General features: G+C 47.6%; 1 protein-coding gene across 6 annotated transcripts in view; it reads left to right on the top strand.

Annotated features, from left to right (window-relative positions):
* Positions 1–8,393: 8,393 nt before the first annotated feature.
* RAP1A (RAP1A, member of RAS oncogene family) overlaps positions 8,394–19,949 on the top strand; it is a 42,434-nt gene continuing 30,878 nt past the window's right edge. Inside the window, exons 1-2 of one of the 6 annotated variants that reach the window (XM_054803754.1) lie at positions 8,432–8,539; positions 9,184–9,283. The gene's annotated coding sequence lies outside the window, so the exon portion shown is untranslated. Of the gene's footprint in view, positions 8,540–8,891; positions 9,065–9,183; positions 9,284–10,832; positions 10,899–11,116; positions 11,141–19,949 lie in introns of those variants that run through there. The other 5 variants (XM_054803753.1, XM_054803752.1, XM_054803757.1 and 2 more) reach the window with 5 other exon arrangements.

Here is a 19,949-nt window from a genome sequence, read left to right as displayed (position 1 = left end):
AAGTGTTGAAAACCAAAGCACCCCCAAATGTTTCTAGGATGTAATTGGGCTTCTTTTCTGCTGCCGACGCAGACATGCGTGCTGCTCGCTAGTGACAGACACGACGGCTCGTCTTTTGAAGAGTTTACCACTTCCCGTGACCTTTAGCTGCAGAAAAGCAGGTCAGCGTGTGCTGCCGCAGGTGTACGGGTCCCGCAGGGTCACCCATTGCCAGCACCCATCTGCCTGCCCACGGGCTCCACGGGAAGACACCTTATGAGGGTTCGAGAAGCAAGAACAGGACATCCAGCCCTCACTCAGGCAAAATTTCCAGTCAACTGAGTCATAACTGGAGTAGAAATTACTCATGATCTGCTGAGGAGGCAACAGCTGGTTTCAGAAAAGAATTCATGGTTGCACTGCCGGTTGGATGGTGACTGGGACACGCTGCTGCCGCCCAGAAGCACCAAGGACTACTGTATTCGGGAGGGGAGCTGTTTCTTTTCAGCACAGGCTGCGAGGAGATGCAGGTGCCTCGGGCTCCCTCCTATTCAGTGTTTGCTTTACCGCTAACATAAAGTAACAGCCTTTCTGTAGGGAAATACCTACTCTTTCCCGAGCAAGAAGCGTAAAGCCAGTATTATTAGCTTGCGTTCAGGAAGCAATCAGAAAATGAAAAGTACTATCACAAGGCTAAGTGTTATTGTAATCGTAATTATAGTGGAGCAAGTCATAAAAAGAGCTGAGAAACAGCCTCTCCTGAAACAGCTGTTTTAAGACAAGTTCCCGCTAACACCTGAAAGCAGAAGGAGTAAGAGATTGCTGGAGCTGCCGGAGGGTCTCCCAGGCTATGGGCCGATTATGTCCACTTGGAACAGCAGAGCAGCACTAATTGGAAACGCACATCCCTTATCCAGGTACAGGTGAGGTCATTATTAACTCGCTGATGTCTTTATAAACCCTGTTCTGCAGCCCTGTGCTTCCCATGGCTGAGGGCAGGGCAATGGGTGGCTGAGGGCTTGTGGTTCCTGCTCGCTCTGATCCTGGGTGCTGGCACTCCCTGGGACTGACCCTGCTGGGATGGGACCAGTTATCAACTGGGAGGAATCAGGAACAGGTAATGAAGACATCTCATAGATCTCAAGGGGCTTCCAGCAGCTTGTAGGCAAGTAGCTGGATTGCTGCTTTTACCTACTAATCAAAATTTACCTCTGGCTATACTACAGTCATTGTGTAACCACGTTTAAATAAACCAAGTGTTTGAAACCCATGAAAGGAAACATGGGAGCAAGCACTTGTTGAATTAGACTTTCTCCCATGTCAATATGTACGACATCTAATCTCAATGCAATGCTTGCCTCACTGTGTGGTTACCAGCATACCTACGAAGTCAAAGGAACGTCTCTGACTTCCTCTAGTACCTAAAACCTTAAGATCTAAACTTTATTTTTACATTTTCTTTTTCCCCATATTTCCTGCTCCTTCCCTACACTGCCTGATTTTTATAAAATGGAAGTAGGAACATGGAGGCTGCATCTGTCCTAGAAACAGGTGAAACCAGCTGCTTGTGCAGGATGAGGTTTGGTACCTGGGTGGCACACCAAGGCCCCACCTGGTTCCGTGGGGTGAGTGAGCGCCTGGTGCTGAAGTGCTGCACAGGAAGAAGTTGGGCAATCGCAGAAAATATGTGGTTGCAGCTGCCTTTGAGCAGTGAGCGCAGTTTGTCAGCTGAAAGAATAACACTTGTTATTGTTCACTTTGAACTCTGCTGTCCCAGCCTTTTGTGCTTGAGACTGTGCAGGGGTCTGGGACCTTCAGCCTCCTCTCGTTTGGCTTTGTCTCATGCAAACCCAGCAGCTTTGATCAAGTCACTTTGCAAAATTGTGCATGGGATAAGCGAGGGCAGAATCAGGCCCTGGGCTGTGCTGTCTTACGTGGGTCTCTGGGGGGATGCCAGGGATGCTTGGAGGGTTTGTCAAGTGTCCTACAAACGAGTGTCACTGCTCCAGCTACTGTTAGGTGAGTGAATCCTGGAGCATGCTGTGTGGCCTCGTATGGTCCTAGTCTGGGGTAACTTCCCTTTTCATGGATGAGTAAATATTTTGTTGTTGTTGTTTTCACTTTCACTGGCTTGCACAAGCAAGAGGTAGGTGGCTTTCTGCTTGGCAGCCGGGTGGGGCTGCTCCGGTGTTTCCCCTTTGCAGATACCCACGTTAACAAATGGGCTGGGAGGAGGAATGAAACATCAGATCAGTAGCTAAAGAAACCCTCGGGGTAAGGGAACTGCAGGACATACACCCTCCAATTTCCTCCCAGAGATGTTTCCAACTGAAAGCAGTATGTGCGTAGGGCAGCGCAGGGAGGGCTTTCCTTCTGGGCCTCCAGCCTGCTGCTGTAAAAATAATACAGACATCCCCACTGCCCTTCTCCGGTCCACTCCTGTGTTTCCACTTGGCCAGATGCCTCATGAAGGTATGAGCTGCTGCTGGGTTACATCCCACCCCAAGCTGGGACCATCTCCCATTGTGTCCCAGCTTCTGAAACACAAAATCACCTTTCCCATCCAAAACCAGGCACACGAACTGCTCAGCAGCAGCTCTGCCATGAATAGACTGGCTACGTAGTGGGGAGATGCATGGATAACAGGGTGCTTGGAAGAGTCATTTAACTGTAGCTCCACCACCTGTGATTAAAGACAAGAGAGGTGCACAGGCTAATGTCTCAGCTCCTGTTTTAGTGCTCTCAGGGTCGTTTCCTTGCCAACACTTTCCTCTGATAGTAAATGCCAGGCTGCTACAATTTTGGACAAGTTAATTCTTGTTTGTAGAAGGCAAATAGTAAAAGCAGCCCATTGTGTTGCCATTAGACTAAAAAATGGGAAGCCCTGTGTATAAGCAGTTCCCTGCCATACCTGAGCAGCAGGAAGGGTGACCTGTGCTTCCTTCCCCAGCGAGTTTCACGGCCTCCTATGATATTTATTTATAAAACCCTTGAACCAGAAACCCCTATCAGTCTTTGCCTTTCTCCCTACTCTGCAGAATCGCAGACACCAGATTGACACTGGGATTTTTCTGGCATGCCTTTGAGGTAGGATACTGTTTGGGAAGCTGTCGAAGAAGTCTCCATCCTGTGACCCTTTTAGAGAGCCCAGGCTTGCTGGTACTTCTGTAAAGGCAGCCCTGTTCCTGCTGCCTCATCCTTTCTGCAGTCCTGTGCTCACAGGTGGGGACATCGTCTTCAAGGCTCAGATCTGGAAAGTACTTTAGCATCTGCAGCCTCCAGTTGGGGTTCAGCCTTTCCTGTGTTTTCAGGCAACTTTAATGATACTGAGTTGGCAGAGAACGGCTGCCCCAGGGTTGTAGCTCATGGAAAAGCCAGCCCAGGCTTTCTCTTTGGAAACCTGCTAAAGCTTTTGTGGAGCACTGGCTTGGGATCAGCCCTCCCTACCCAGCTTCCACACCTCTCAGCTCATCTGCCTAATTATCTGGTAGCTTCACCCAGCCAGACAGTGGGGATGGAAAAAAATAGGTCTGCTGCTGTCTGAGCAGGGATGGTGTTTTCAGCAGAGGAGTCTGGTCCTGTCTGCCCTGGTAACAGGCTCACGGCTTTGGAGCTCACCTGCCTCCACAGAACTTGTCAGATGCTGGTGTGTGTTAAATGATCCTTTACGGGCTGATCCCTGCAAGGACACTGCACCCTCTGGAGCGCTGCATCAGGGCGATGGGAGATGGAGCGCGTGCTCAGTGACCCCTGCAGCCGTGTTATCGGCCAAAGGAGTCGCTGTCAGTACAGTGTCAGTGATGTGGGTATGCGCTGTTAATAACATAATTAAGTCATTATTCCTAACAATACACTGCAAGCTCATCTGTAAAGAAAATAATGTTTGCACTTCAAAAGCTCATGTTGAGCTCTTTGTAATGAGTGTTTTTTTCCCCTGATTATTCATAGAATGGCAGGGGGGTTGGAAGGGACCTCAAAGCCCACCCAGTGCCACCCCTGCCATGGGCAGGGACACCCTCCACTAGCTCAGGTTGCCCAAAGCCCCATCCAACCTGGCCTTGAACACTGCCAGGGAGCCAGGGGCAGCCACAGCTTCTCTGGGCACCCTGTGCCAGGGCCTCAGCACCCTCACAGGGAAGGATTTCTGCCTCACATCTCATCTCCATCTCCCCTCCTGCAGCTTCAGGCCATTCCCCTTGGCCTGTCACTCCCTGCCCTTGTCACCAGCCCCTCTCCAGCTTTCCCGTAGCCCCTTCAGGGACTGGAAGGTGCTCTAAGGTCTCCCTGCAGCCTTCTCTTCTCCAGGCTGAACCACCCCAACTCTCTCAGCCTGAGGTCTCCAGAGCAGAGGGGCTCCAGCCCTCCCATCATCTCCGTGGCCTCCTCTGGACTCGCTCCAACAGCTCCGTGTCCTTCTTGTCCTGGGGACCCCTGAGCTGGACACAGCACTGCAGGGGGGTCTCACCAGAGCGGAGTAGAGGGGCAGAATCCCCTCCCTCGACCTGCTGGTCACGCTGCTGGACACGCAGCCCAGGACACAGGTGGCTTTCGGGGCTGCCAGCGCACATTGCCAGCTCACGTGGAGCTTCTTGTCCCCCAACACCCCCAAGTCCTTCTCCTCAGGGCTGCTCTCCATCCATTCTCCGCCCAGCCTGGAGTTGTGCTTGGGATTGCCCTGACCCATGTGCAGGACCTTGCACTTGGCCTTGTTGAACATTCTTCCATGAGTAGAGTTTTAAAAAAATAATATTATTGTAAGCTTAGAGAGGACCAGTTCCTTTTATGTGCAGTTTAAGTCCAGGTAATTGAGATGTGATCATCGTACGGTCAGCACCTTTACTTTTAATGACTGGAGCAATAATAACGTGTTATTAGCCTGTATGTTGTCAAATACACTTTCATTTAAATGTGCCGTTGATGTGTGTTACTGAGCTGACTTCTGCTCTCTAGTCCTGTGATTCTATCAGCCAGGAATCCAAGCTCATTATGCGATTGCAAATTGTTTCTGGATTTCATTAAATCAGCAAACGGGCATTAGCTAGATATTTACATCAGCTGAACTTGTGATAAATTATCCAATTGGGCAATTTTTATTTTGGAATAAAAACAGTCCTGAGGGATTATGACTCATTTTCATTTGTCTGCATAAGTCTCAGTGCAACCCCTGCAACTCAGCTGCAAAACCAGGCAAAGAATTGCAATCCTCCTGCAGGTGCTGGGGATAACAGCGGTTTCCCTTCAGTCTTTCACTGCTGCCACATACCAGGAAGAGGGGAGTGAAATGCTGGTATAATTTAATTAGATCAATAGATTTAGATCGGAGCGTTCAGAAAAGACATTCTTGTGGCAAGTCATGTTTTATCTAAGTAGAAGGGTAAATTACAGTATTTATATATATTTATATATTATTTTATATAAATAGCAGGGTAAATGACAGCATTTTTTTATAAAACTGCAATGTTAGGGGCCACTGGATATCTTGGGCTGTGCCCAGGACATACCAGGTTGTATCCTGTATGTGGCAGGATGTAGAGACTCGATTCTCTTTCCCTTACAACCTTGTGCTGTCGCTGAGGTGGTGTGGAGTAGAAATCCGCTGTTTGGGGATGTCAGCAGGTTTTACCTACTTCAAGCAGGTGTAAGCGATGACGTTAGTAACACAGTAGATGTCCCTGAAATAATAAGATTGGTTATAAATTGGAAAATGCACCGAGGGAGAGACAAGGTGTGGACAGACAGAGGATTTGAGACCCTGTTGACAGATTGACCTTGCTGACGAGCAATCCTCCACTGCACCAGAGATAAGGTGCAGCAGCACGGCAGCCTGTCCGTAGGGCTGCATCCCTCCTGCTGAAGGAGAAGGGCAGCACGTGGGCTGGGAGAAATGACAATCCAGGTTTTATTCCCCGTTGAACTCAGTAGGAAAAGTCCCTCTGATTATAGCTGAACTTGGAACCCTTTCTCCTTCTCTTCCAATCTTTCCATAACCAGGTTCACGTTCATCCGGATCTAATTTCATGTACTCACAAAGTCTGACTCAGCAATAAATGTTATCAGCTTCCACTCAAACCTGCAGAAAACTGGAAAAAGTCAACCTTCCCAGAACAGGCATTAAATAGGTGCTTTGTCTTGCTGCGTCAGGCCCTGAGTGTGCCTAGACCCTCATTGTTTTGAAACTTAGAAGATTGCCCGCAACCCGTGAAACAGATAAGTGTTTGATTTATTGGATACAATAAAATTCTTCAGTCGGTAATGCTGAGTGGGAAAACCCACAGAAGCATTGATATTTGGGGCAAAGTTTATTAAACCTTTAATTTCAAAGGAAATATTGGGTAAAGCCTTGCAGACTGCTCATATACTTCCATGTATATTGAGCTTCTTAAAGGACATAAGAGTCTCCTTGTGCAGTTTCCGTCCTTGGGAATTATTTTATTTTTTACTGACTTCACACCTTTTAAAACAGAATTTATTGCTGATATTTTGTCTCTGCATGTTTTCCAGCTACAGCCTCATGTTTTTAACGTAGAGCTAGCAACTTCCGAAGTGCATGGATTTCATAACGTTTGTATTCAGAGGAAACAAGTTGCTCCATCACCAGCATTAAGCATCCTTGAAGGCAGACGATCTCAGCACACCGACCGTCCCACTGCGAGAGGAGCGACTGAGCCCTGCTGCTGAGGCTGGCAAGGCTGAGTCCTGGGGAGAAAGAAAATGTGGAAATCCCTCTGCAGAGATTACTCTGCCTCCAGCTATACAAATTAAGAAACAGTGATTCACCAGCACAGTGGTCCCCAGGGAAGGAGATACCTGGCTAAGACCTTAGCCATAAAGAACAGGGATTTATAGAGATCAGTATTAGCAGCTGTGAGTTGTACCTGGAAGCAAAATTCTCTGCACTGTAAATTACTGCTGCATGCACAGACTGTGGGTGGGAGAACTAGAGCAGCATGGTTTTCTCTCCATTAGAGTGGAGGATGAAAGTGGGGACTGGGAGTTCTGTTTGACTCCTGGCCACTGACTTGCTGCAGGTTTTGGATAAGTCATTTAATCTCTTTGTCTTAGTTCCCTCATCTGTAAAGCCAGACGAGTAATATTTAACATTTTTGTTGGAGTTCTGGCTGAAAGGCAGCCTGAATGCAGAAACGTTGCTGTAGCCTCAGACTGCAACAAACCCCTGCTCGTGTCCCTGAGGTTTTGCAGGTGAAGAGAGCAGAGTGCTGGGGAGGGCACCCGGTACCCTGCCTGCTGCGAAGCAATGCCGCTGCCTCGAGTCCTTCCTCTGCAGCCTCACCTTGAGCGTCCCCGGGGACGGCGGCTGCAGTCCTTGCCCCGTCCCCGGTTAGGTAAGGAGGTGACGCTGTGCTTGCGAACATGAGATCCCGCTGCGTTTGAAATAACGCTCGTGGAGAGCCAGGCATTCAAACCACGGAAGCAATTACAGCTCTTCACGGGGCATTTATGCATTTTTAACCAGAAAAAAAATTTTAAAATTTACTGAAATATATTAACTGTGGACATTAGCTTTTCTTGAGTATGCATTCTATAGCCGAATTACAGGTTTTGTTAGGACTAAGGAAGCAATCTAATGGATCACAAGACCCTGGGCAGTGACTACGGTGAACTCCTGACCTGATCCTTTATGCACAGGGGCTGCCACTCACAAACCCCAAGTGACATAAAACCAGCATCAGGATACATGTGTTGTTTCCTCTTTCTGCATTTCATCTGCTTCTCCTTGATTACAGATATATTTTTTACTTCAATGCTACATTTCTTTATTCTTTATGCTTTTTTTAATAATAATAATAAAAAAAATCACGCTACTATTAAGTGCTGTGTTTCAGGAAACACTTTTTCAGTTGTGAAGGTGCTGAGATGACGGCAGCTCTGTGGAGAGGGGGGGTCCCGTGCCCGGCAGCAGCGATGTGCCCAGCACCCTCGAAGCTGCCACCCGAGCCCCGTCCCCCCGCAGGCAGCGTGTCCCACCCTGCGCGGCCGCCGGCACCTTCCCCTTGATAAGGAAACGCTGTCGGCCTCGTTATCTGCTCGCTGTCACCCGGTGCCGTGGCTTGGCCCGTTTCCATCTGCCCGCCGCAGCCTTGGCGGGCTCTCGCTGGTGAGCCGGGCTGTGTGAGGAGCCGGTGTCCCGGGAGGGTCCCCGCGGGCCCTGAAGCCGCACGGGCGGTGGCTGCCCCAGGGCGGCGGGAGGCCAAGGCCCAGCTGCCGCCATGGCCCCTGCGGCGGAGCCGGGACTCCCGTCGCGGGTGACCTTGGTCCGGGCAGGGGAGGGGGCCCAGCGGGCAGGGGTTCCCGGGGCGGGCGGCGGCCACGGCACCTGCCCGGGCCCGCGGGCGCCGCCGCCCGGAACTTTTCGCGGGCCTCCCCGGTCACGTCTCCTCCCGCCGCTCCGGCTCCGCGCCCCCGCCCGGCCCGGCCCGGCCCGCCCCGCTGGCTCCTCCCCAGGCCGCGGCCGGTGAGGGCGGAGCGGACGCGGCGCTGCCGCCGCGCACAGCAGCCGAGCCCCGAGCCGAGCGGCGGCGGGAGGCCCGGAAGGCGGCGGGTGAGCGGGGCGGCGGCACCGGCCGCGGGAGAAGGGAGAGGGCGCGGGCGCGGCGGGGCCCCGCGGACGACGGCCGGCGGCGGCGGGCTGGCTCCGGGCGCCCCCACTGGGGCCTGGCCGCGGCGAGGCCGCGGGGCCGCGTCCCGGCGCCGGGGCGGGAGCGAGCGGGTCGGGGGGACGGCCCGGGGGTGCGGGCCGAGGAGGCGGCGGGGGTCCGGCGGCGGGGGTCCGGGGAGCGAGGCGGTGTCAGCGGGGACGGGGCTGAGCGCTCCCTCCCCGGGGGCGCGGCGAAGCCCAGCCGGCAGCGAGGGGGAGGCGGCTTCCTCCCGGCCCTGGCCGCGGCGGGGCGGGAGGGCTGCCCGCGGGAGGCGGGTACCCGCGCTGGGCCCCGGCCGGGGCTGTGCGGGGCTCCCCGCTGCCGGGCCGCCCGTCCCGCGGGCCGTGGTGGGGCAGCTCCGTCCCCGGCGGGCGCAGGCTGAACATCCATCTTGTGCGGCTGTGCCGGGGCCGCCGGCTCCTGGCGCGGTCAGTGAGGGCGGCCGGGAGGCTGCCGGGGCCGAGGCGGGGGCGGTTGGCCCTGGGCGCAGCGAAGGGTGTCGCCGTGTCCCGGGAAATAACCAAAATTCTTTTGGTGTTTCGTATAGTCAGGTGTGCTCGAGGGGAGCGCACGCCGTCTCGCTTGTTCCCCGGGATGTAAAGGGGCGCAGAAAGCTCGTGCGCTGCCGTCCCTGAAGACCACTGGAGGTAAAGGGAGAGCGAGGCCGGAGGGGTGCGGGAGGGCGGCGTTGGGGCGGCCTGGGCCAGGCGTATGGCGGGGCGAGGGCCAGCCTTCGCCAGCCGCCCCGCTTCTCTGCCCTAGATGGACGGCAGGAGGTTTGGGCAGGAGGCCGGTGGGATGAGCCGGGCCAAGGGGATGCCTTGGTGTTGGAAGCGGGTGCTGAGCAGCCCCTCGCGAGCCGTACGGAGCAACGCGCTGTTCTGACCTCGTCCTCCTTGTCTCAAACACCGCGTCAGCTCTGAAATGGGTTCCTGCGCTTCCTTCAGTCGCTTTGAAGGGACAGTTTAAAGAGAAACTGTTCTCTGTGGAGGGAAACTTTTGTGTTTAGATACTTTTTGTTAATTAGTGTCTTTGCTTACAATATTTGAGTTACAGTACGGGTGGTTTTGGTGCTAGGACTTCTGCGAAGCTTTCTGAGTTGAAGGGTCAGGGTTTGGACATGCCGAGTCAATACCGACCGACATAGAACTGGAATCGGCTCTTGGGTTTTGCTTTGCTCACAACTTGGAAAGTGCTGCAAACAGGAAGGGCAATCCATGAAAACTCCTGGATCACTTTTTTTTCCTTTCAGTAGCTTAACGAGGGAGATAATATTTCTTAAAATAGTTGTTTGACTTGAAAACGCCTGTCTGCCTTCGGAGTATTATATCAGCACTCTATAATTTCTGTTGCTTTTGTAATTCTGTCTGAGTAGTAGTATTGCTCCACCTAAAAAGAGACACCAGATTATTTGAAGAGTTAAATTGAGGAAACCGGCTGTTTAGTTGAGAGTGGCTGTCTGCCGTGAAATGTTTCACTGTTGTGATTTTTGTTGTGTCTTTTTTCTTACTGAAATGATAAGTCATTAACTCTCTCTGGTGCTAGCAGATCCCTCATGTTCTGAAAGGGTTTTAATGGGGGAATTCCTGAGACTTTTAGGCTGTAAGGGATGAAGCTATGGAGAAACAGAAAGTAGCACGTTAGGAGTCAAAGGTCTATGCCTTTAACAAGAAGTTATCCAAAATGAGGCAACTTAATGGGAAATGTTAGGTGGAGCACCTTTGCCTTTGTGCTATCTGCAACTTTTTTAATTTATAGAAGCGATGTAGTTCACTGTGTCTCAAGTATGAAATGCTGTCTGATTATTCTGACATCATTATCATGTTGCTATAGTGACTTCATTACGCTGGGAATGCCATGTTCACATCCGGTTGCTATGGGAAAGATCAGTGTAATAAATAAAAACATTTAATGTTCTGTTCATCATTGTGGCAGAAAAAATGCCATCGATTCATTGACGCGATTGCCTGAAACTTATTCCAACGAGGTTTTTAACGCTGAGTTAGAAACTGGGAAATTGTCGCTTGCAGTTCTCAGCAGATCGTCCCTTCCTTCTCTCTGTTGTGCCGGGTAGCAGAAGTTGTGAAATCCTAGTTTTGGAAGTGAGAATACATGTGTCGCTCTTCAAGGTGGAGTCGACAGGAAGTGCTGTGCTCACATACACTGTTTCTAAAAATAATCTGTTTTCATGCGCAGTATTTTCTACGCACCGGGAGGAGAGGAGTGTTTGTGTTCTGTCAGGCTAAGATCACCCACAGAAAAGTGAGTTATACTTCTTAAAAGCAAATATTTCTTATGGCCTTTGTAAACGTAGGAGACTATGGCCCAGAAGGGTGTAGTTGGTCTGATCAAAGGACTACGTACAGTGCAAAAGAAACCCTGATGGCGTTGGGTAGGCCCAGCCGGTGCTGGCAGACCTGAGAGTTGTAATTCTGAAGCCTCGAAGGAAGCTGAGTGCAGTGTCTGTCATCACATGTCTCAGCTCTGGTGCGGCCGTTTTTAGGGTAAGTAGCTTTGCTGGCGACTTTAAGAGGACTGCGTGCCAAACGGACTAAATTACTAGCACAGCATAATGCTAGTGACACGTTAATGCTTTTATTTGGAGACTAATGGTTACCCAGTTTATCAAAATGGTTTATATTTGAAACCATAAGCTACAAATATACAGACATAGACTGTTTGTGATACGTTTCATGGTTGTTCATCCAGTCTGAGCACTGTTCTTAAAAAACCTGAAATGTAATTAGATAGCAGTAGTGTAACGTGTGGACATACTCTAATGCAAAAGTATTAATTGTGTGTTGAATCATAGTCTTAGGCATGAACAACTCTAAACATTTGTTTGTACTATACATTGCAGTGTTTTTTCTTGTACCGTGCACAGACACAGTGTACTTGGTGGCACTTTGAACTTGTACTTAGTATTTAGGGAACAGATTGCTTTTGTGCAGCTTTACAGAGACTTTAAAAAAAATCATCTTAAAGAGGAATCCTGATATCCTGAGAAGAGGAACATGTTATCTGTTTATACTAGAGAAAAGGAAGTGAATCTTCTGAACATACATAAAGTTCAAATCTTTACTCTTTATATTTGAAATATTTTTTACTTGTAGCTGTTTGAAATTCAGAATTCCTCTTAGTCCGGTGTTACTTCCAACCTTGCTGAAATCAGTTCAACAGAGTGCTGCTGGGCTCCGTCAGCTGGGTCTGGCTGTGGGTCCTGGTCAAAACTCTCTTTTTTTTTTTTTTTTTTTTTTTTTTCAGCGTAATATAGGAGACTTCCTATTTTATTGCTTGCTTTCGATTTCTGATGAGCCAGATTAATATGACACGTCAAGCACTTCTGGTAGCTTTGTGCGTTTAATTCTGCAGAAGCAGATTCAAGAGAGACCTAACTTTAAAAACTTGGTCAAGTCCTGGGTTGTGTTTGGACTTTTTTTTTTTTCTTTTTTGGCCTTGCTTTGAGGTGGGTTTTGGTTTACTTTGGCTTTTTTTAAGGAGGAGGTAGTGGGGATGGTGGTTAGAGTACAGCTTGCATTCCTGTTATGCTGAGCTCTGAAGTAGTTATTGATTTGCTTTTAGTCTTTTATTTAATAGGTAATAGGAAATTAAACAGAATTTTAATTGAAGCATCTTCTTAAAGGGGTGCTCGTAAATCCCAGGGTCAAATTTTTACTTAGGCATTTGTGTTCACACTTTGCCAAAGCTTCTGATCCTGGAAATGTGACACCTAATGGCTGAGATAAGTAAGGATGTTAGAAAGTTGGAAAGAAAAGTTAATCTTGCTGAGCTGTCTTCTTTGCTCCAGTCTGTCTTGTTCAGATGCTAAAACCTATGTGAAATGTTTTATTTGCTGCAGTCCTGAAGTCTGGTGGCAGCCAGGATTTGAGGTTATTTGGGTTCCTAGACTGCTCTCTGGATATAAATTAATGTCCTAAAAAGTTCACCTCTCAAACAGGTTTCTCCTTGGATTATATTGCAGCATTGTAAGTGCAGAGGGGATAAAGGAGGGCCTAGCTTTTAGCTCATAAAGCACAGGTTGGGAGGAGACTACAGCTGTATTAGCTCATGGCTGTTATTTAGCAGACTGGAAATACAATATGCTTCCCACTGCTAGTGTTGCAAATATAATCAAGTTCAGTATGTTTCAGTTAATGGAAATGGGTAAATAAAGCACAAAGTTATGAAGATTAATTTATTGCAGTCCTACATAGAATCCCAGACTGGTTTGGGTTGGAAGGGACCTCCCAGCCCATCCAGTGCCACCCCTGCCATGGGCAGGGACACCCTCCACTAGCCCAGGTTGCCCAAAGCCCCATCCAACCTGGCCTTGAACCCTGCCAGGGAGCCAGGGGCAGCCACAGCTTCTCTGGGCACCCTGTGCCAGGGCCTCAGCACCCTCACAGGGAAGGATTTCTGCCTCACATCTCATCTCCATCTCCCCTCCTGCAGCTTCAGGCCATTCCCCCTTGTCCTATCACTCCCTGCCCTTGTCACCAGCCCCTCTCCAGCTTTCAAGTGATAAACTGCATGGACTAGTTAGTCCAAGAAGAGAGGCACAACAAGAATGGGTACAACACTTCTCAGAATGGTTGACTTTTATTGTTAAAGCCATACAGTTAGAAGCACTAGTAGGTTATTCATCCTCTGCAGTTGTATAGTAAGATTAGAGCTCTTAGGTTTAACTCCTTTGCCTTCCCATTGTTGAATTTTTATTGTTGAGCATTCAGGAGCACTTGGAGGCAAGAACTGAGTAGGCGTTTAACTGATCCAGTTTAGTGTCTCCAACACTAATACTAGAATGAAAAAAATAATGTGTTGGTTAAATGAAGAACTGTTGAAATAATATACCAGAAGAGAAAGGATTAAAATAAGTGTGAAGAAGATATACTTTGATTAATAGCTTCTGAGTAAGAAGGATAAAAAAAAAATTACCTAATGTAAAGTATCTGTGGGTACAGTTTATATAAATATGTTGAAACAGAAATAACCTTTGATTGGCCTGCATAAATACTTGCAAATTACATGTTGAGAAAATAGTATCTGGCCATATGACATTAATTCTGTACTTCAGTGTTGCTTTTAGCTTTCTTCCCTGAAAGTCCTGTACCACCTAGGAAAGTAATTTCAGGAATGATAACTTATTTAAATATTCTTATATAAAGAATAAACCACATTTAGTTTAGATTTGTGTTTGAGACAGGTCTGTGTTCTGAGTGACTTGGCGTGATGTTGTCGTGCCTAGGTCTTAGCTTGGTGACCGGTTCTGCTCCGACGTGTCCGCCACTCCATGGTTTTACTGCCTGTATTTGTGTCGCTGCCTATGGGCTTCCAGATCCGTCCCAGCTGTCAGAGGATGGAGCTGCCTCTGTTGGGAGTCAGTGTCTTTAGGGCTGGATCTCTCAGGGACCATAAAACAAATTAAATGTTTGAACTCTCCAGTGTGATGCTGCATAAACAAGGTGAAGTTTAGCCAGATGTTCCTCCTGACTGATGCTCTGGAAAACAGTCCTATATGATAAGAAGTAATATAGATTCCTTGGATGCATCTAGTTTTTTTCCTTTCTCCTTAAGATTTCTTGATTTATACTTAAAGTCCGCAGAATGCATGGTTTCTTTTGCACCTAGCAACGTGCGCTTGCAGCCCAGAAAGCCACCCGTGTCCTGGGCTGTGTGACCAGCAGGTCGAGGGAGGGGATTCTGCCCCTCTACTCCACTCTGGTGAGACCCCCCTGCAGTGCTGCGTCCAGCTCAGGGGTCCCCAGCACAAGAAGGACGTGGAGATGTTGGAGCGAGTCCAGAGGAGGCCACGGAGATGATCCGAGGGCTGGAGCCCCTCTGCTATGGAGACAGGCTGAGAGAGTTGGGGTACCTCTAGTGACAGGACAAGGGGGAATGGCCTTAAGCTGAAGGAAGGCAGATTGAGATGAGATATGAGGACCTGTGAGGACAGTGAGGCACTGGCACAGGTTGCCCAGAGAAGCTGTGGATGTCCCATCCCTGGAAGTGAGTGGGCTTTGAGGTCCCTTCCAACCCAAACCATTCTATGATTTATAAAATAGACAACATTTTAGAGTAAATGCTGGTTTTCCTAGCCATACCTTGGACTTCTTTTAGAAATGCAAATAATATGCTTTTTAAGGTTGCTGTATAGCTACTAAACCTGGCATTCAACACAGCATTTGATCCAATAATGTAAGGTTTTTAGGAGTAACCTGGCTGCAGTATGTAAAAAAGTATGTTTTAGGTATATTTCCTGGAGTATCACCAGGATTGAAAGCAACTACAAGATAAATTAGCTTTCATGTAAGCTCTGAGGCTCTGCCGAGTGTGCTCTGAGTTGTTTTGCTCTTGCTCAGGTGTCAGAGCAGGCTGTGAAAAAAGCATCCTCCAAGGTCAGAATGGCTGTGCTGTGCGTGGCAGTCCTGAGAGGGCAGAGTAGGTAACTTACGTTTCTGTAAAGTCCCGTGTGCAAAAAAAGCGGTTTTTCAAATTACACGTGGTGCGATGTATAAAGTAGTTGTTTCATGCCTGCTAAGACCAGTTTACCCTCTATCGTTAGAAGCAAAGGAAATTGAGAACGTTTGACAAAAACTGTTTGTGGATGAGCAAGGTAGGTTCTGAAACCTCATGATGTGAGGTTGGTTTTACCCCGACATCCACAGATGTCTCGCCGAGTGACTGGCCCAGCCTATCTCTTGGAGCCTGTCGTGGCAAGGGAAGGGCAACGCAGCACACTGAGGGACGAAAGGCCGTGACAACAAGTGTCAGCAAGGGAAATTTCAGTTAAAGCAAGGCCAGACTGTTCCTGTGGGAACTGTTAAGCACTGGAACAGGCTGCCCAGGACCTTTTGGAGTCTCTGCCATTGGAGATACGCAGAACTAGTCTGGGCAAGGTCTTGACTGACCTGGTCTGACTTTGAAGCTAGCCCTGTTTGGAGCAGGGGGTTGTAGCAGAGACCTTTGTGCGATCTGAATTACCCTGTATTTTGTTGCGTTTACGAGGCCCTGTTGTATCACTCGGTAGAGTGGGTGAGATGCAGTGAGAGCTCCACTGGCCAGAGCTTCAGGCTGTGGTTTCGTGGTCGCTAAATGGAGTTGCACACCCCAGTGTCCCCCTTGCTCTGATACTTGCGTTCTTAGATGTTGAGGTAACTCAAGAAGCTTAGTTAGCTGAAAACTGAGCTAGTCCCAAAAATATATATGCAATTTTCAGCCAGATCACTTCTTGCGCTGACTCACTGTGTGGTTGTGCAAGTACTGGTGGTGACAGAGGGAAGAACATGTGAAGAGAACAAGAAACTGCAGTTCCTGACTATGTCTGACTTAGGGCAGTGTCCTTCTGTTGGTCTTGTCCTGGGAGTGTAGTAGAGGTAACGTGGTGGCTATCTGCTTTGCCTCTTGTATCCGAAAAGAACATGACCTGTGGTTTATTCTGGATGGTGGATAAATAGGTAACTATTTGCTCTCTGTCCTCAGTGGTAATGCAGTGATGTTTGCAAGGACAGCCAGCATTTATGGGAGTTTATATCAAGCTGCGTTTCTCTTGCAACAAATTTAGCGTCTTCACTGCTTGCTTGTTGGTTGGCTTTGCTTGTTGTGTTGGTGACGTTTAAGATATCACCTGTGAGTCGGGTTCACATGTCTGCTGGCTCACCAAAACCATTCGGAGATAAATGGCTTGTTATTAGCAGATACCCGTGCTTTCCTCTGATAGTGATAATTTTGTTAATTATTGCCTATTTTCTGAACTCCCTTCTTCTGAAGAAAGGCGAGTGCAAGGAGCAGCTGTGCAGACCCTAGTGACAGTGGAGCATCAGTTGGGACAGCACATACCTGCTCGGCTGCCGGTACCTAGTGTTTGTGCTGAAGCACTTTGTTCTGGTGCTAGACCCGCTGATGCCATTTCAGTTCCAGGTTTGGTATGAAACAAGTTTTCATCTCCAAAGCTCTGAACAGGACAGAAAGTGGTTACTGAGAGATCACTTCTTCCCTTGCACGTACTGCATTAATTAAGGTTGTCTAAAGTAGTCCATTTAATGATATTGAAATGAAGAGGCTGTGGGAAGATGGGTGGTGTTCAAGGAGGAGGCAATGAGTGTTACATTCCTAATCAGAAACGGTGTGTTTAAACTTAAATTGCATTCATCTGCTCTGGGAAGATCCTTTGAGGTGTGCGTGGGAAATAATGGGACACCAGATCCCTAACTTTGATCATCAATCATTTTGGGGTTTATAAATTTTGTATTCGCAGATTGCACTCACAACACTGTAGTAGCCAGTACATCTAGTTAAAGATGAGGTTTAAAACTGTGTTGTTTCTGTTTCTCTTGTGATCGTAGTCCACAGGGTATGACAAAGGGCTCATTTCTCACCGTGTCAGCTGGCTGGAGCAGGTAGGGTAGCTCTGCCTGCATGTGAACGTGGCCACATGAAGACGGTGTTTTGATGTGTGTTACTGCTCCGCGCTGCCAGTGGTCCAGCAGGTATTGGGTGCTGGGTGTTGGGAAATACCTGCTATACCTGAACAGGCACTTCCTCGGTGCAGCTGTAGTGGCTTGACGTGAACCCAGGTGAAAGCACGTATTTAATTTTTTTTGATTGAGAAATCCAGATGCTGACAAAACCAGACCTTAGTATGTTTTGAAAACTGCAGCTTGTTTTCCTTGGAAGAACAAAATCCTTTATCTGGGGGGAAAGTTTGACCCTTCACAGGGCTTTTATAATGGGGAAGAAGAGGGTAACATAGGACACACAGCAAAAAAGGAAGCTCCAGGGCTGCTTACAGCCCACGACTGCAGGTGGTTGGCTTGGCTTTCTCACCCTTTTCACTTTGTTTGACTGAAAATATGGGGAGCCAGGCAATAGCAGTCCTGTTGAGCAGGTGGCCTGAGTCATTATGGTTTGTTAGTTATTTTGAATATTGATAAGATGGAAAGTATTTAAATCCATCTGGGGCATTGAAACAAGAGGTCTGGATACGTCCACAGCAGTGGGTGTGTTACGGCTGAAACAGATCTTTACTAATTGCTTAAATGAGGTGGTCAAAAATATATGCTGCCCTGGTGCTTCGTACACGTACATGAGGAGTAGGATGAGCATTTCTGTAATAGGTGATTGTCACCTGTCAAAAGTTACTGCAAAAACCTGCTTTTTGGAAATGCACTGCAACTAGTAGCACAGAGCATGGTTGTCAATTGGTTGCATTGCGTAACTGCTGCTTGTTGGAGCATTTTAGAAACACAGACAGTTGCATTTCACTTGTGAGTGCCTAGAACTGCAAATTCAAGGCTGGCTGGAATGTTTGGGGGTTTTTGTTGAAATATTTTTTTGGATCCAATGATGTTGGGTTCTGGAGTGTTCCAATACTGGAAAAAATTTAATTTGTCGTATTTAAATTTGGGTATTGTGTGAACTCGTAGCTTTGAAATCTGCTCTTTAAAAGATGTGAGCATCTGTGGCTCTAGCTGGCTGTGGCTGTAGTTGTGAGCGCTCCATGCTTCTAGAAGTGAGACAGCTGTTAGTTTTTGTCCAAGTGAATAATCCTTATGGAATTGGGCATCTCTCACATTTTTAACACATCGGTTGGGCACAGACCCTTACTCTGGAAAGCACTGAGTTATGTGGGAGGAGCAGTTCAGCTGGATGTATTGGTTGCAGTGCCTTTTATGTTGCTTTTTATGTAATATTCTTTTCTCTAATGCAAATAAACTTGAAGTTGCAGGGAGGGGCTGCTGAGAAGAGGAAAACTTTCATTACAGACAGCTGACATGCAGAATAATATCTTTTTATATGCCACCTACCACGTGATGGTTTAAAGTAAATCATAGTTCACTGGGTAAGGTTATTTCTGGCGCAATTCTCCTTTTTGCGTAAGTAGTCCCATACCAGCACATCTTGCTTTACCCTGAGATTTGATGTGTTAGTGCTGTGCTGGGTAACTGTTACTGGATATCGGGTCTGAAGAATAGAAATCTTGATGGATTTATCAAATAAATACAGGTGAAGGTAAAATAAATTTAGCCAATTGTTGCTTTCTGCTTTGGATTATAACACTAATTGTAGTTGAAAATAACATTAAGATTAAAGATACAGACTGCAATGGTTTCAGACAGCCTTTCTTATGAAATATGCATGCATTTAGAGCTTTCAGCTCATCAGATCACTTATAAAGTACTAGGGATTACAGTGTTATTAAGGCTTTGTCTTGTTTCATGAATACACTACATTGGTGTATTGATCACTAGAATGCACTCAAAGTTAGAATAAAGCTTTCTTAGGAATCTCATTTAAAATGATCAAACAGATGTTTTAATGCTCCAGGGCACTTTCTCAGTGGTGTGATTCCAAGAAAGTGGGTCTTTTCCTTTATTCTGGGATTTCAGTACCCTGTGGCCTCTATCTGTTAAAGGAACTGTTTGCTCTAAACCCTCGTCGTAAACACAATACCAAGTACAAGACAATTTAGCACTACCGCGAGCTCGAGCGGGGTGGTAGGGTGGCTGAGCATGCCATTACTGGGTGTCAGAAAAAAACAAGTCACGTTTACAGAGCTGAAACGCTGAAACTTCTTTTATTGTCCTTTTCATGCCAAGTTCATGTTAACTGCATCTGGATGGGCAGAAGTTCAAAAAAGTTCCTAAATATATTTGAAAAAAACAGTGATGGGATTGCCCACGCATTTGTATGGCTGATGTTGTATTTGTAAATTTACTCTAGAAAAAACAGTTGAGTGGGAGTTTTAACTTCGATGGAAAGGTGTCCTGACCAAAGTGGAAAGCACAGAAATTGAGGTTAACAGCAATTAACATTCAAATTAAGTGTGGTATGTTCTAAGGTCTTTCTCAGAGTGCAGAACTGACTGTCTCCAGGCCATATGTTGAACAAATTTGCATACTAACACGGGAGAGATTTTCTTCCTATTGCTTTACATCTTATCATTTCAGAGAGACACAAAAAGCAGAAGCCTTTTCTTGTTCCTGTTTGAACACTGTTCATGAGGCGGAGAGGAAGAGCTGGCGGCTGCCAGTGGTGCTCATCTTGTTCGCTGCTGTAGGATGTGTCCTCCCTTCCTTCTGAGTTAAACATAGCGTCTCTTCTTCTGGGAGCAGGAGTCCAACTGCCCGTGGGGTTTTTTTGTTGTTGTTGTTTAAAGACAGCTGTATAATAAGCTATTTTGGTTGTAATCAAGCTTGACCTATAAATACTGAAATGGCTCATATAAAACCAATTTAAACTGTAAGAGCTATTTCCTTTAGGGGTTAGTGTCACCTTTTATTTTCCATAAAGGAAATTCCAGGATGGATTGCCAAA

Source organism: Grus americana, chromosome 25 (genome assembly GCF_028858705.1).
Source record: "Grus americana isolate bGruAme1 chromosome 25, bGruAme1.mat, whole genome shotgun sequence".
In the NCBI taxonomy this organism is placed as follows: Eukaryota; Metazoa; Chordata; class Aves; order Gruiformes; family Gruidae; genus Grus; species Grus americana.
This window is presented reverse-complemented; position numbering and strand designations above follow the sequence as displayed.